Consider the following 17,494-nt stretch of genomic DNA (forward strand, 5'->3'; position numbering starts at 1 on the left):
TTTTTAAATGGACAAAATGCTTGTTTTTGCCATGCATGCCCACTAACAAGCTATTAAGGGAAAGCATAAGTTTTCAATTTTATGAATAATATGTATGATAAACTTTAGATCAAAGCACACACAGATGTGCCTGCAAATCGGTTTTCTTAGTTTCTGTTGACAAAATCTCTGAAATGGGGTTTCAGGAATTAGTTCGCCTTTTTAACCAATTGATAGAAAATTAAATGATGCAATAAAGGTTCATTACAAGTAAAAAGAACCAATCTAAATATCATAGTTAGCTAAATTTATATAAAAAGAAAAGAAGTAGAGCTTGGAACTAGGACTATCTAATTCAAGATATAAAAACATAATAGGAGGCCCTGAATTTAATGAGAGGATAACTTCTCTTGCAAAAGAGAAGACAACTCAGAATTTTGTATAAAAATTTTCAAATTTTACGCTAATGGGAGGTCCTCCATTTCAAACTACAAAGCCTCCTAACCTGCAAAATTTTTCAAAATGTTGAACTCTCCGGCAAAATTTATGCAAAATGCAAAATAGATACGTATGCGATCAGCATGACGAGTAGAGTTGTTTAAGCATGTTTTTAGCGAAGCCTCCTATCAGAAGCCTCCTATTATCCGAAAGCCCTATATCGTGGATATATTTTCCAAAGTGGCCTCCTATTCAATCTAATTTGACTATATATATATATATATATATATATATATATATATATATATATATATATATATATTTGTATGTATATATATATGTATATATATATACATACATAAATAGATATATAAATAGATACATATATAGATATATAAATATCTCCCTTTCTGGAGAAGAAATTGAAAAATGCTGGAATGTAAGAACAACTGTAATCCCAGTAGTCATTGGGGCACTGGGCACAATAACACCGGCGCATAAAATGTGGCTTGCCCAAATACCAACAGCAATCAACTATCTGGGGTGTGGAAACAATTTTTTTTATATATATATCGTGGAGGACTAGACAAATGTATTAACTATGCTCTTATCCTTAGATATCAATGTTCTGTATTACAACCTTATGTGTGCTTTTCTATTATACCCTATTATGTAACACTGCATATCTAGGCCTGCCTCACAGTCCTGCCGCAACGTAATTAGGTGTTATGTAATCATTATGTAAGTGGGCGACGCTGTGCAACATGTATTCATGATTATATATAATAAATAGGCTAAATTCACTCACACCGACTGATCACGTTTATGCCTGCCTGGGTGGCTTAGTCAGGACCATTCTACCAAAACTGATCTAGCTTCAAGTAAGGACTGCTTGGGAGATACCTAAGGAAGGCTAAGGGTTGGCTACGCTACAACAGGACCTGATCAGAAATGCCATAGCATTAGAGATCAGGCCCTACAGTAAGCTAGCCCGGAACCTAGACTAGCCTAGATAGGGTCTCAGAGAGCAGGCTGTGTTAGCGTTCCAAGTGAGCCTGAGATTGGGGCAACCAGCCGTGGCCTGATCAGACCACTAGGTGTGTCAGGCAGGCCGACGAGGGGAAGGCCCAGAGTTCAGGCTGCACCGGCTTGTTAGGATAGTAAGGCTGGCTCAGCTACCAGGCCAAGCCTTACAATATATATATATATATATATATATATATATATATGTATATATATATATATATATATATATATATATATATATATATAAATCTGTGTCTAAGTGTAGTCCTGTTATAGCAATGATAATAATTACCATCTAGCTTCAGGGCTCATAGCCTCACTAGCTGAATGCCTGGCATTGCAGGGGTAATAAAACAACTTATAAACAGTTGCAGATAATGTACTGTAATTGTAATGTAGTAGGTAATGTAGTGTTTATAAGCAGTTCTATTACCCTTGCAACGCAGGGCATTCACCTAGTAATAAATGAAGCATTGTGCATGTCTTGACAATGTTCTAATGAACTGGAATGTTTTGCAGAGATAAATTAATCATATTAGCAATGAGCATATTAGTCTTATTAGCAATGAACAAGATGAATGTTTGAAATATGTGACATATTATCTGAAAACCTACCTCAAAGAAGAATAATGGCTAATTTTGTGAATACTTTTTACAGAAGCAGCGGACCATTTTAACCTTAGCTCAAGTGTTGTTTTTGTAGGCCCAAATTTATTTTGGCTTAGTTTAACTTTAACTTAAGTGACCTCATAACACCTTTCAGAGGTACATGTATATGGTTTCATTTGATACCATGCCTTCAAAGTTTGCTCCATAATCAAATTAAGGGCAAGTCAGTTAATGTCAACTCATGCATACCTCAGATGTTTAGATTTGTCACTCTGTAGCTTTTAAATGAAGTAGACGTATTGAAAGTGATTGTTAAGTATCCCTACCATAACTTTGCTAGTAGATGAACTAGGAAGCCTCATACTAAGTCATACACTGTGAAAAGAAGAAAAGCGATGAGACATGATCAAAGTGAACTAGCATTTGCAATGGTTGGTAAAACATGTTTATTCATATAGAAGAGCAATAAAGGTGAAAAATTCAAACAGCAAGCAGTAAGCGCTGTAAAATAGTCAGCTTGTCTGAGGTTGGGTGAACAAAATCCTCCATAACATGACAAAAGCAATCACAAAGATTCTGTTATAAATTCTGCTGATGTTCCAAGCTTTAGCTGCGGGTAACAACATCTGTAAGGGCAAAAGCTTACAAAGATGTTTGATGTCAAAGATAGTCAATGACTCCGCCCAATGCACTCGTGCAACTGCATCAAGCTTCGAAAATATAAATTCTAACTGTTTACATGTTTCAAAAAACAAATAAGTCTGGTAAATCTAAAATTTTACTGTGCAATCATCGGTGGAGTTGTAGGAAGTTGCAGCTATGTGATTGCAGCCAATTTCATGTGCAACTAAAATTGATAGTAGTTGCTGCAGTGTAAACACACCGTAAGACATTTCCACTGTAAGCCTATTGAGTGATGTCATAGCGAAGAGGCAAACTGGTAAGCATGACTAAAATAGTAAACTTTTGATTGATTACTGCTCATGCAGTCATAGAGCTTACTCCATGAATAATACCTACTTTGGGACAGCCATAGCATTGCTCAATGAGCGAATGATGGAGATGCGATGCACATGAGACTGGTGGGTTTAAATATACCATAGTCATCTATTTTGGCAGCACAACTAAATGTCTGGCCAGGTGTTTAGTTGTTAAATGTTGACTTGCAACAAAATTCACATTACCGTTATTTGATATGAAAATATTCACTATGTCTTACTCTGTTGTGTTGTAGGTGCAAAAGATGTGGAAATGTGATTACAAGCTCTTAAAAGCTCAAAAACGAACATAAAATCGCAGCCCCACGAGACCGCCGTAGTTTGGATTCTCTTTCCAAAGCGACTCAAACGTGATGTAGTTGTGAGAGATGGATTCTGTTTACACTTTCATGCAATCTTATTCGTCAAAATGTTTTCACAAATATACTTCACGCATTCAATCAAACTATGTCTATTGTTCTTACGCGTCAGTTTTATCATCATTGTAATGCTGTCACTTTTAGCACTGATATCTTATAACTTATCGCAAAAGTTCATTAAATATTTTAACCTTACCCCGAAGGAGTACATATCATTGTCTGATAATCATGACGAGCCTGTTGGTCACCTTTGATGATCGAAAAGCGCTGCAAAATTTATTTGCGAAGTGTTGGGTCACATTATCAGATTATGACTTGCCAATTAGACCAGGCCGAAGCAAAACTGTAAAGTAGTGAGCATCTATATTTGATATGCGGTCTTTGGTAAAACCCAAAGTGTTTGTCATAAACTAATACTACGATAAGTTTTATATTGAGCTTTGTATTGGCCTTTCAATTCGCGTGAGAACATTCGTGACAAGACAATAACCAAACTTCATGGTTACGTCATCGAAACAAAGTGATTCTAAGCTATGGCGGCTTTTCGTTTTTGAGCTTTTAAGAGCTTGTAATCCCTTTTCACATATTTTGCACCTACAACATAACAGAGTAAGACAAGGTGAATCTTTTAATACCAAATAACTGTAATGTGAATTTTATTGCAAGCCAACCTTTGACACAGCTGCAACTATAATGGAAGACAGCTTCAAAACAGTGCCATTATAGGTTGTAGCCACAATAAGTATCAAAATGATTAATAAAAATTTGTGTGTATTTCTATTTTCAGAATGGCTGTAACATATATGCAACATTCCAAAACATTATGGTTAGGATGATGGCCCATGCGCCGCACGGTGAGATGGCATAGATAGTCAACGCAAAGATAGTCAACGGACTGAGCTCGTGTTAGCAGTCAGACATCCTCAGCCTGTGTAACAGCAAAAATTTTATTGTTTGCATGCAAAACTTTAGCACAGAATAGAAAACCATTTTAATATTTAACAATGCTCTTTAAAACACAAACAAAATTATTATTAATGAAGTATCCTTATTCAGCTTTAGTCTTGCTTCATGCAATGAAAACAACTTCTCTACAAGATATCACTGTTTTCTGCAACAATGCTTTATTCAGTTGCAGAATTAAAAAAAAACTTTAGATAGGTTATTTTAAAATCTAAGCAAAAATCTTTAGCTGTTTTATGGTTATAAAATACCTGCAAATTTTCCAAATGTATAAAAGGAAACCTTATTGCAAATATCGTTCACAATAAACGAGCTGCTCTGTTTAAAGATCGGTCTATTGTTAGGGCAATGTTAAAAGGGCTATAACTATGTTTCCATGGTGCACAGTACTGCGATGCAGCCCCCTCCGAAGTCGAAGGGATTGACACGTTACCATGCTGCGCAGCGGTTTTCAGCAAATTAGCCAGGGAAGAGACATTGTATAAATCGAATCGCCTGATGGAGAAATTGAATCGATCATGGATACCGAACATCAGAAAAGGTCTTTTTATGCTTCTGTCATCATTATACTTTTATTTACAGTACACAATGACAATGTTTTACAAAACTTAACACAATTTTTGCAAAGTAATATATTTTTAATAAGAATTTTTTAAGCAATATATTATTTAAACGTTATTTAGGACGTGCCTCCTGTTTCTCGAGAGGTGTTGGCATCGATAACAAAGTCTGGGAAAGTAATCACCTCATCCTTGTGAGGGCAGACCATAATTAAATATAGGTGAAAGAAAATCAGATTAGAAAAAAACAAGATTAGCAGGATAGCTTTTGTACTATTTCATGGCCCTCGAAGAATCCGTTTTCATGGCATGGGAGATATGTGCAGCCACTGCGCAGTTGCTGTTTCCTTGTTGCAAATTTGCACAGACTTCGCACTGATCAGTGCGCAGTGATTTCAGTGCGAAGACGCCGTTTCCATGATTCGGAAAGGGCGCAACTCCGAAGCACTGCCCATCATGGGAAAATAGTGTATGTCAAAAACCCTCCTAAGAAGGTTGAACTGGCTAATTTTGAGCACCTAATATTACTGCTGCAATATTTGGGTAGCCCTTTCGCTAGATTAATTAAACGCTCATGCTCTAATATTGTTCGATTCATTTTGGTTCAGTAAATGTTTGTTCCAGCTGTCTCAAGCCATTTTTAGTCCTAATAGTCAAAATAGTCCTATAAAACCACGGGTACGCTGTAAGCCTCATAAGGACACAACAGAGAGCATTTAAATCCAAATTGCTGATTACAGCTGATGTCTGATCAGAACTTTGTAGGATAAAAATAAACTAACTTGAATTGCATAAAATTTGCAAAGTTCTCACAATTGTATTCACATAGTTAAACAGCTGCAAAATGGCTGAAGACTGTTTTGCCATAGATATGTTGGAGATTATATTCATGACCAGGGGAGTGTCCTACTACATGACTGACCCTGACACTATATTGAACTCATAAGTGATGTTACCACTTATACCCCATACAGAGTGAAGTAGCAGGGATAGCTCAATATGTATGTGTGCCTGTGTGTGTTGGTCTGCGTACTGCTACTCATGTTTAATTCTCAGCTTGACCTTTGGTGTATTTTAAATGCCAATGCGCTGGCTGAAGCTCACTACCCTTTCTTGAAGGTGACATTTACGAGCCTATTAGCTATAGGAGACTGGGCAATGCAAAGCCGTGATGTCCTACATAAATAGCCGCATGCTTTGTGACAGAAGGGCAATGCCTTGTTCACTTGCAGCTGGTCAGGCAAGTGAGTCATCATTGTTTACACTGAAAGAATCAAGAGACATTTTTGTTGCTACATGTGATTCGATATAACTACTAAAGCACACAAAATATTTGTTTCAAATTTTAGATACAACGCTTATACACTATGTATTTCCTACCCTGCAAATTTATAAACATAAAGTTGAATATTTCATATAAAAAGTGCGAGTCAAAGTGTATATTGATGCACATGTATTCCAAAAGATATTGCAAAATTATCAATGTTGCCATATGCTATGGGCTAACATGTCAGATAGCTAGGTGTACAAACTGATTTCAAATGCATACACACTGGTATATCGTACGCTGATTGCAGTCTGCCATGAATATAAATGTTGGGTCTTGGGTGTTATGCAAACAGCATCAGCAAACTTGTAGAAAACAAACGACAAATGGTACACTTTTCTAGACATACTGTGAAAGGCTACACATGACTAAAGACAACCAGTCGGCTGAGCCTTGATCTGAGATTCCCTTGTTAGCTGCTACCTTTGTAGCCTCCTGATGAATTATAATCCTGAAATATCTGGAGGTGATATTTTAACTAACGTTGCGCTGTGCAGTGGAACGAGCATGGAAATCCCTGATGCAAATTGCTTTGTAAAACCGATGAAAGAGTTTTAGTGACCACCAGCTTGTGTATGTCTGCAGTGATTCCTTGTAAGTCGACACCCTGCCGTATGCTCAGTTCTGAGCCTAGACATATCTTTGTGATGACAGGATGAGGTGTAAACAGACCACCTCTATCTTTTACACTGATTAGTATCGCATCATCCCCTGATGCGTAAACCTGGACAGGAGGCTATAAAGCTGGTGCAGTCATTGCAGTTGAGTTTTAAGCTCTGTACCTCATAACCTGCTAAATAAATATCATATGCTAATATTATTATAAAAAGCATATGTATCAACCATAAAATAAATTTAACTACATATCGCTGATCTGCTGCAGTATTATTTCAAAACACTCTGCTTTCTGTATATCTGCTTTATACACTAACAATAAGTGAAAGTAGCTAATACCAAAAGACATTTATATACCCTAATTATGCGCCACAATATGAGCAGCCATGCAGTTTAGCATATGCAGCAAGGCTGCAATGTGTGCCAGATATTTTGTTTTGTAGAAAACCTGGATATATTGGTCATATTTACCTACCGATGCACTCCACTATGTTCGAGCCAGACCTTGACAGTTCGATTTCCAGCTGTTCGCTTGATTCCAAATCATCATGGAAGTCATCGTCACCTTCTACATGACTCTTTCTTGGTTTAGATGAGAGAAGTAGGGGCAGGAGCCATCTGTGTCATTAAAATCAAGTTTTAATTGCATAACACAATTGCAAAGAATGCTATTTTTAATAAATTTCGGTAGGTCTCAGGATCTTTTCATGAGTGACATCGGAATACTGTGCCAAAATTTTCCAAACCAGCCATTGTACCTACCACTTAGATTTAATAGCAATTAATTTTAAAAATATTATTAAATTCACATAAAAGCTTTGCATCCATAAAGCTGGTTGCCGTATGACATTAAATAATACTCAGCATTTAGGTGGCTGAATGGCATGTAGTAGAGTCGCAAGTGGTGATAAGTGAGCATGCTAGTCACAGTAAATGTAATTAACATGGGCTAGTTAAGTTGAATCAAAAAGCACTAGAAACAGTATTGCTGTTTTTCTAGCAAAAAAGCCATTTTAAAGCTGATCCAAAAAATAGGTGCGAGCTTAGCAACAAGGGTAGTTACCATTTTTAGAACACATTCTCCTATTCTGTAAAATATTTGATTGTTAATGTGTTTGCTTGCAGATTTCGATGCCATCTACCAAGTCCAGCATACTAATAAGTTAAGATGAAGAATCATAGTGCTATACTATTAAAATTATAAAATAAAACACATTTGTCTACCTTTGGGTTGTTATGTATAGAGTTCCATTATAACATGTTTTATAGAGAAAACAAATAAAGCAATTGAGGATTTCAGGCCTATGCCAACAATAATAAGTCTGACAAATATACTAATGCTCAGCAAACCAAGCCAATCAATGATTAACCAGATTTTTGAGAATACAATAGAAACACTCATGAAGAGATCTGCCATCTTACAATATTCAGTTATGAGATACACAGTTTTACAAGCAACTTGTGTGGAGTATAGTATGGAAGTTAGTGATGTACTTGCGGTTATTATACAATGTATATAGTTAAAATCAATACACTCAGATTTTCAACAGTTTTGCTGGAAACAATTTGCTGTTAGAAAGTTGCTGGCAGCAAAATCACAAACTACTATCTACAACCACCACAAACATGCTGCTTCAGTAATGAACTTGTCAATTGAATAGTTGACTGATGACATAGAAATTGTAATGACCCTCTGTTTAAAGGATTATTAACTATAAGTGCTGGATTGGTGGTTCAAGTAGTTGGTTTATGATTTGCGAATTTATAAAGGACTGTATTTTAGGTGTAGATTTAATGTCAAGAATTAGACTGGTTTGTTTTAGTTAAAAAACTTTAAAACAGAATATATTTATTAAAAATTCAAACTTTCAATTGCAAAAACATAAAATATATGAAGGCTAATCAAGTCAATGGCCGATGCTCATTGCGCAAGTCTAAAAATATAAAGAGTGATACAAGAGCAGAGTGATACGTAGAGCGTGAGTAAAATATGGAGTTCGAATTGTTTCTGATCTACACAGGCTTATATATGTTTGCCTAATCAGTCAGGCAATCGTCACATCCGTAGATCACAGACGACTGGGCGCTGCAAAGCTTCCTAGACAGTAAGGCTAGCAAGTAGCCTGGGCATGGCTCTCGTGGGGATTGGGAGAGAGAGCCTGAGACACATCGCAACACGCGGAGAAGACAACTCTAAAAGCCGACTTCTGAAGTCGCTAATATCACAATCGTTATTTCCGAAGGAGTATCATGTGACGGTCTTATTTATGATCTACGCGAGTATTATGTATTATTTTTAATCTGAATTGGCAGCAAACAAATGCTGGTTAGTAAGTATGAAATGTTGGTTGCATAATAAATCAATAACGACAGTTATATTATTTCATATGTTCAATTCATTATGTTTTGATTTAATTATAATAAAAAATTGAATCAATTGAATAAAAAAAATTCACAATAACAATACAAACATAGCAAACGAATAGCAATAGAACAACAAAAATGAATTGCACGCTGCTAGTAAAGAAAAGTTTATCTAGTAAAAAGTAATCTCAGTTTTATTTTACTCACGAGTATTATTATTCGCGACAGTTATTATGAACAACTCGGATCTACCACTGCAAAACGGTGCCATCTGAAAGCAAATACTCTTTCCGAAGCCAGTAGGAAGAACTATAAATTGGTCAAGACCTGCGATAATATGTTTAGCTTGAGACTGATAATATTGTAAAGCTTGAGACTGTTTTGGTCTCAGTGTGACTATGCCTAGCTTTGATAGTAACTTTTGAATCGCTTCATTTTTATCAGTATAGGAAATGAAACTGCTAACGTGAAAACGCAAGAGAATAGTGGCCTATGGTTCCTATCGTTTTATTATCAAACGAGGTATTTCGTAACCACCCAGCCTATCAAAAAAATAGCGCTTTTTACTAGATCAAGTCACGTTACCGTGACAATAGGCTTTTAAACGCGCCACATCTAATACATCGTGAGATACGAATCTAACGACACGCTTCCATTAGTATCAGTCTGAGCGTCATATGTAACATATGTCGCTCGTTTTGCAGAAGTTATCTTACCTTTTTTTCGCTATGTGTCCCAGGCTCTCTCTCCATATCCACCACGAGAGCCATGCCCCGGCTAGCTAGCAAGAGTCCAGAAAGCTGTTTCCTAATCACATCAGAAATGGTTAAATAAAAGGGGATGAGTGGTTATGTAAGAGGTGTATAATACTCTTAAGACAGGATGCATAAATACTAATATAGAAGTTGAATAACATGATGAGTTCCTTTTTTCACAATGACAAGTATTCATGGGGTGTGTAACTAAAGATTACAAATGCTGGTCGCTTCACAAAATGGCACCACAATGCACGATTATATTAGCTCAAAATTCAAAGGCAGACACTACCACTGAAGCTGCAATAAATTGTGATTACAAGCTCTTGAAAGCTCAAAAACGAAAAGCCGCCGTAAATTGGAATCTGTTTATTTCTCTGACGTAGTTCTGACAGTTTGGTTATTGTCTTGTTACGTGATGTTCTCATGTGAATTGAAAGGCCAATAAAAAGCTCCATATAAAACTTATCGTAGCACTAGTTTATGACAAACACTTCGGGTTTTACCGAAGACCCCATATCAAATATAGATGCTCGCTACTTTCAATTTTGTTTTGGCTAGATCTAATCGTCAAGTCGTAATCTGATCATGTGACCCAATACTTCGCAAATAATTTTTGCAGCAATTTTCGAATATCACATGTGACCAACAGGCTCGTCATGATTATCAGACAATGATATGTACGCCTTCGAACTAAGGATAGAAAGTTTAACGACTTTTTACGGTAAGTTATAATATATCAGAGCTAAAAGTGACTGCATTACAATGACGATAAAATAGACGCGTAAGAACAATAGACCTAGTTTTATTGAACGTGTGAAATATATTTGTGAAAATATTTCGACGAATGAGGTTGCATGAAAGTGTAAACAGAAACCATCCTGTAACAACTACGTCCCATTTGAGCCGCTTTGGAAAGAGAATTCAAACTACGGTGGTCTCATGTGGCTGCGATTAACTGTTGGTTTTTTTAGCTTTTAAAAGCCTTTAATCACATTCCCATATAATTTGCACCTACAACACAACAGAATAAGACATGGTGAATCTTTTGATATCGAATAACTGTAATGTGAATTTTGTTGCAAGTCAACCTTTAACAATAGGTCATATATAACAATCTTATTTTTTGTTCATGAAATGACGAGAACACCTATTGTAGGTTTTCGTAAACAGTGTTAAATAATACAGTGTGATATTCACTGTTCTTTTGAAACCTTTGGCTCAATTTTTGTCGTTGCTTGTCACAGTAGATATTACAAATAATTAACAAAACAATGAAGTGTTCAGTTATTGTTATTAGCTTGCTTATATGACATTGTCAATTTACTAAACAAATCTTCCTTTTGCAATTACAAAATAGTTTGCGCCCATCTGGGGCATTGGTCAGTAATGACACAAGAAACAACCATCGTAACCGAGCCTGTCAACTTGCAGAAAATTCTCACATAGATGATTTATACAGCTTGAAGGCAATTACACGGCTATATCAAACAGTCAGTTCACATACCCGTTGAAATGATTGTAGTATTGTCAGATTTGCTCTTTACAAAATAAGAAAAAGGGGGATGCACCTTCAAAAAAATTTCCAAACCTTTATGCAATCTTGTTGTTGAATTTAACTCGAAGAGAGATTATCTCATTTATATCAAATTGTAAAAATCACAATTAGATAAATTACAGAAATTAAAAATTACAGTTACTACATGGTCATGTCATAATAATTAGTCTACATGTATCTGCTAGAATAGACCATGGATCCGCATAAAGTTACTTCCCCTTGGCAATGCTTAAATAATTTTGGCAAAGGTAAATTTTCTTAGAATTGTGTAACATATTAGCAGACAAATCACTGAAAATTATGTTTTTTTGCAAGGAATGTTAGAAGTGAAAAGGTTGCTTTGCTTGTTGTCTGATGGATTATTTTTGGACTCAACAAAGTTTCATGCTGTAAATAAAAAATGTTTATTGAGTCTTGACTGACAACTTGCAACTTCGTTTTTCTTTTCAGTCAGTACAATAAATAGTTGTGTAACATAAACATGATGTACTGCTCACAAAAAAATCACCTCAAAATCTCTTTCTCATAAAAGAGTCTTCAACTTATTTACTATGTAATTCATTTTAGGTTGAACATAATTAATTTGTATCAACAAAAGCCATTCAAACAGCTGCTCACAAAATGGGTCAGGCCAAACAAGGCAAGTCTTCGTCAGATGCGATGAAATTCGTATGCTCTCTACGAGCGCGTTTCAGAGCTTTTGTGCTTATAGATGTTGGGAATCATCCGCAATTAACGTTTCACATGAAATGAATACAAATGCTATATATATAATACTTATAAGAATCCTTTACTGTCAGTTTCACATGAGCACACACTACAATAGTCTCCATACTAAGCATTTGAACCAAGAAAATTTGAATCCATTCACTTGTAGCTACAAAAAGAGAACCGAACCACATAATATAAAAAAGCTCCAGTGAGGGGCTTCCGTCTGATTTAAATTGTCTGTAAGCCCCACAGAGGGGCTTATAGTAGTGCATGAGTTAAATCGGTCACCACAAGGCAAATATGGTATTCATTATTCGATATCAAGTTGATTTCAACCCTTCGGGCACCATTTTTGCAGGTCTGCGAGTGTGCAGTGGCTTTGTGTAAGCAATGATATACAGTCCCCCAGGGGGACTGTATATCATTGGTGTAAGGCAGTTTTGTAACTGATCAACAATTTGAGGTTTCTTACCAAATAGCGTCAAATCACGTCCATTAGTAGTGAATAAATCACTCGGCAATATTTATTCAGAACTCTTTTAGCAGTTTTAACACAAAATCATGAGTATAGGCAGCGGTAACCACATCGGTAGTTTCAGAAAAAATCACCAACTTGTCTGAATCTCCAACAGGTATTCGGCGTTAAGTATGACTCGCTTGGTCTTCCATAACCGTGGTTTTACGACGTTTTTTCAGTTTACGTCTATTAAATCTTTACAAAGAGATTAAACGCGTTTTTGTATTACTGTATAATGAACCAAAATATCAACCGAGATTGTTTGTGGGCACATACGTAAAATTTAGTTGAAACTTTTCGGAATTTATGAAGTTCGATGCGTGGGAAAGCTAAAAATCCGCATCGTACTCCTTCGAAAGATTTCGAAGGTATGCATTTACATCGTATTATGCCTGAAAATATCGGACAAGGCAAAACTAGGAGGAGGAAATATCCGCCATACTGATTTATTTTTCCGGTTGTTGTAGTTTAATTAATGATTTAACGATGCTTAACTCATCTGCAATACTTGCAATAAAATTCACAATATAGTAATAAATGATATTGACGCTCTTTGCGATCGTTATTGCTGGTGAGTAAAGTTTTTTGCATTGGTACAAATTCAAGTTTTTCTCCGTAAATAAAACCGAGTGTTAAAGACTGTGTTTCTAAATAATTGCACTCCATGGTGGTAAACTGCAGTGGATTATCGTTCTTGGATGTGTTTGACGTTGGAAAACAGCTTGAAAAGCATTTGCGAGTCATAGAATGGATATAATTTGTCTTTAAAATGTCACGCTTCTGTAAACAGGAATTCATTAAAAAGAGTAGGCCTATGGCACTAAAAGGGTTACATATTGCTTTCGTTCTTTAACTGTACCTCTGTGCTTTAAGAGAAGTACAACTTTTAATATGATTTTTTTCACGTATCACAGCGATGTTATCGAATGTCTTAATAACTGATAAAAACACTTTTGCTGGTTGAGCGAGCTTTTGCTAATAGAATTGAAATGTCTTTGAAGCCATATATGCGTAGAAAAATGGGTAAAGCATGTTACTGAGTAGTAGCATGTATCTTTTGATTTCATTACCTACTTCAGAGGCATTGTTGATAATAAATCTCATTGCGAGTGACTGTGTGTTGTGTACAAACGGAGTAATGGTGAATCATTAATAGTTTTTGACTGCCATAAAATAGAGAAGACAACTCTGATGTGACAAACTCTAATACAAGTTTGAACGCCATTTCCTAAACTTAATTTGAAGAATTCTTTCTTTGCCATTATTTTTGTCTCCAAAATTTCATAAAGATGAAGATCTATACGCATATATCAAATGAGTAAAGACATGTTTGTTAGTCACTGAGCTACTAAACTTGTTATTCAGTTGGAAAATGTTGAGCAATATTAGTAGTGACCAACCAGCAGTTTTTAGTGGCCAGATTTAGGGTTTGCAACTACAAGGTTATCGGTTCAATCTCAGTCCAAGTCCATAATCATTAGATTCTTACCATATAGACAGTTTATCGATTTGTTGTTTGCAAGATCTCTAATGTGGTTTGTTTGCGATTTTTTAGAATGAATCTCACAAGATCTGGCCATTATCCTTGCAACTAATCGTCTAATCGCTATCTAGTCAATCACCACTACTATGGTCAATTTGCCAACCATACACCGGTTCGGCTCAACAGTAAATTCTCCATAACCAATTGAATCGGTATCAATAAATGTGGGACAGGTGAGATTTAGACATATTTCTTGCATTTTTCCATCACCATTGCAAATTTTCCATGTCTGTGTTTTTATTATACATGTTGTAGGCTTACTAATATGTTATCAATATGCTTTAATTCAGCTACATGGAAAGTTTGTTTATTTGTGCCCTAAGCCCTTAACGTCGTGACAACCTAATCAAATTCGATAAACATACCATATAGTATTCAGTACATAAGACCAGTCCTTCTACTGCAATGTCGCCTCGCGCACTGACCAGTGTGTATTTATGCTACACCTACAAGCTTCCAGCTCGCTGCGCTGGAAGATGTTACCATAGAGCATTTGTGTTTGAATCCCAACAGTGACTTCGTTTCTTTCATGAATTTAAATAGTATTGCTGCGGTGTCTGCACAAAATTATGACGGTAACGTAATTCATGGCACGATTTCTAGTAAAATTCAACTTCAAGAAACCGTTGCAAATCAAAATTACATGATATCACATATAGGAATTTATTTATAAAATAGTGAAATACCAGTAATCCTACTCAATGTGAGCTGATTGGAACACCAGGTCCCCATTATTAACCATTCGAAATGTCATCACTAGGATTCTCTTCTGGAATTACGTGATATGTTTTGAATTTGATGTTGGTTTTTGTAGTATCTGCCTACAAGGCCACACCTCAGTAATCCATTTGACACATCCACTATTGGGCATTCACACCTTTTTCTTGTACATGTATCACGATTTCTGACAGAAATCTGTCTTGCGGCATTGCTACTCTGTTGAATACCTATTACCCGAGGTAGCGGTTTTGTTCTTGTATTGAGGTGAACCAGTACGTTGGTTAAGTGCTTGTTTTTTGTTCTCTGTGATCTTCACTATAACATGCTACTCTCAGGCTTTTGTTAATTGTAGTATTCCCGACGGCGCCAAAAAAGGCGTCCTTACTGATGGCGTTTTGAATGCCATTTCTTCAGCTACGCATTGCCCGCCTCTGATCTCGATTGAACTATTAGCGAATAAAAGATTTGGGCCATGGAAGAGGTCACGGTATGTACATGTCAAAACCAGGATTTTCGAACCAAACTTCAGATCTCGACTTGTACTCTTGAATTTACGATAGATCTATAGTTACTCTCCCTTTAACTGTGATTTTTGTTATTGAAAGTTGGAAAAATTAGTTTCAAATTTAGAAATGCTGTAGTACAAAACGTAGATTTTTTTGGCAGATTGGAAGCACATTTCAACACTAACTACCTAGCACATCAGAATTTTAAGCAGAGAAAATATGGAAATCTAAGAGTTGTGTGCACATGTACATAATTAAGAAAGCAACTCTTGAAAGTTTGCATTGTGTTAGATTATGTATAACTTTTCCCAACTAACAATTTTATGTTCCCAGAACGTTCCAGGGATGTTCCAAAAAGTCCCAGAAACGTTTCATCGTAACGTTGTCACAAAATTATTTGTAGACACATTTTCAACGTTCCAGAAACGTTGTGGGAAATACATTGCTGGAACGTAACTCTCACAACGTTCCAGCAATGTTGTGGGAAATACATTGCTGGAACGTATTTCCCACACCATCCCAGCAACGTTGCGGGAAATACATTGCTGGAATGTGCAAATGATCTCGCATAACATTCCCACAATATTGGGAGAACATTGCGTAATATTCCATGAACATTTTTTCCGTAATATTGGCTCAAGGCTATTAGCTAACATCCCAGGAAGGTTACGCCTAGAACATCGATGGGACATTAATGCGTAGGGATTTTCCAACTTATTAGTATATAGTAGTATTCTTAGCTATTACGCATCGCTTTCCTTTCCGCATTGGTTCGTTGAGCTGAAACAAAATTTAAAGGCAAAAAAGTTGTTGACACATGGTTGGGCATTGGGTTCGCTCAACGAAAGTAATGATTTTATACTCATTAGCTAGTCAGATGTAGCTTTAATCTACTGTAAAATAGACTAGTAAATAACACTTGAAACCAACCCAAAAAGTCCCAGAATGTGTTCAGTTGCGGTGCACTCACACTGTCGTGTCATGGTATGACACTTTACTGCACCCAGAAAGCTTAATGGACCCTAGTCATTTTCGCGATACGTCTAATGAAGTGCGAAAATTGAAATTTGTAGTGACTTTTCAATTCATTTACATAAATCTTTCAAAATTATCATTATTGTTTTTCATTATTTTGTTTGTTTCTATATCTGTGATAAAAAATCTATAAAATCTTTGATTTGCATCATTTTAAATAATTTTTTGTTATGAAAGGGTGACAACTTCCAAAAATTAAATCAGAAAGTTAGTGGAAAAGGTTTGCTAACGTTATTATAACGTTGTTACAAAACATTGTTATTGAATGTCCCAGCAATGTTACAGGATTGCTACTTTGAAATTTTTGGGTGTAAACATTCACATAATATTGTTTTCTAATATATTCGGAATAGTATGGAGTTTAACCATTATGTGACATTGAGCAGATGATCTGGTGCAAAATTCCTACGACATGAGGAGAATATGTTACAGAATATTCCACAAGCATGCCTTCCATGATGTTGCCTCAAAGATATTAGCTAACATCCCAGGAACGTTTTCCTCCAGAACATTAGTTGGGTGTAACTGTGTAGACAATTTCTAACATTTTGATGTTTCACAGAATGATCCTCTAATGAATTGCGTACAACGTTACTATAATGTACTGAGCATAACCGTCGACAATATTTTTTCCTTAAGCTATACAAAATTCCACCAACATATAACCTACACAAACACCAACCTAAATATATAAATGTTAACACTCAAACATTCAAAAGTAACATTCCTGAAACATTGCTGGGACAATTATTTGAATGTAAATATGATGTCACCCCATAATATTCCAGTTACATTTCAAGCCAATGTTGCATGAATGTTTGCACTCGAACATTCCAGAGTAACGTTCCTGGGACATTTCTGGAACATTCATTTGGAGTTAAATATGATGTCACACCATAATATTCCAACTA

General features: G+C 35.9%; 2 long non-coding RNA genes across 2 annotated transcripts; one reads left to right on the forward strand and one right to left on the reverse strand.

Moving 5' to 3' along the window:
- Positions 1-6,646: 6,646 nt before the first annotated feature.
- Positions 6,647-12,890, reverse strand: LOC137388645 (uncharacterized). The gene is made up of 4 exons (XR_010977980.1): positions 12,735-12,890; positions 9,955-10,045; positions 7,350-7,492; positions 6,647-7,052 (listed from the first exon to the last, which is right to left on the reverse strand). It is a non-coding gene; the product is annotated as an uncharacterized lncRNA (long non-coding RNA).
- A 298-nt stretch (positions 12,891-13,188) lies between these two features.
- LOC137388652 (uncharacterized) lies at positions 13,189-15,786 on the forward strand. The gene is made up of 3 exons (XR_010977982.1): positions 13,189-13,350; positions 14,335-14,495; positions 15,395-15,786. It is a non-coding gene; the product is annotated as an uncharacterized lncRNA (long non-coding RNA).
- Positions 15,787-17,494: the final 1,708 nt, after the last annotated feature.

This window comes from Watersipora subatra, chromosome 2 (assembly GCF_963576615.1).
Source record: "Watersipora subatra chromosome 2, tzWatSuba1.1, whole genome shotgun sequence".
Taxonomy (NCBI): Eukaryota; Metazoa; Bryozoa; class Gymnolaemata; order Cheilostomatida; family Watersiporidae; genus Watersipora; species Watersipora subatra.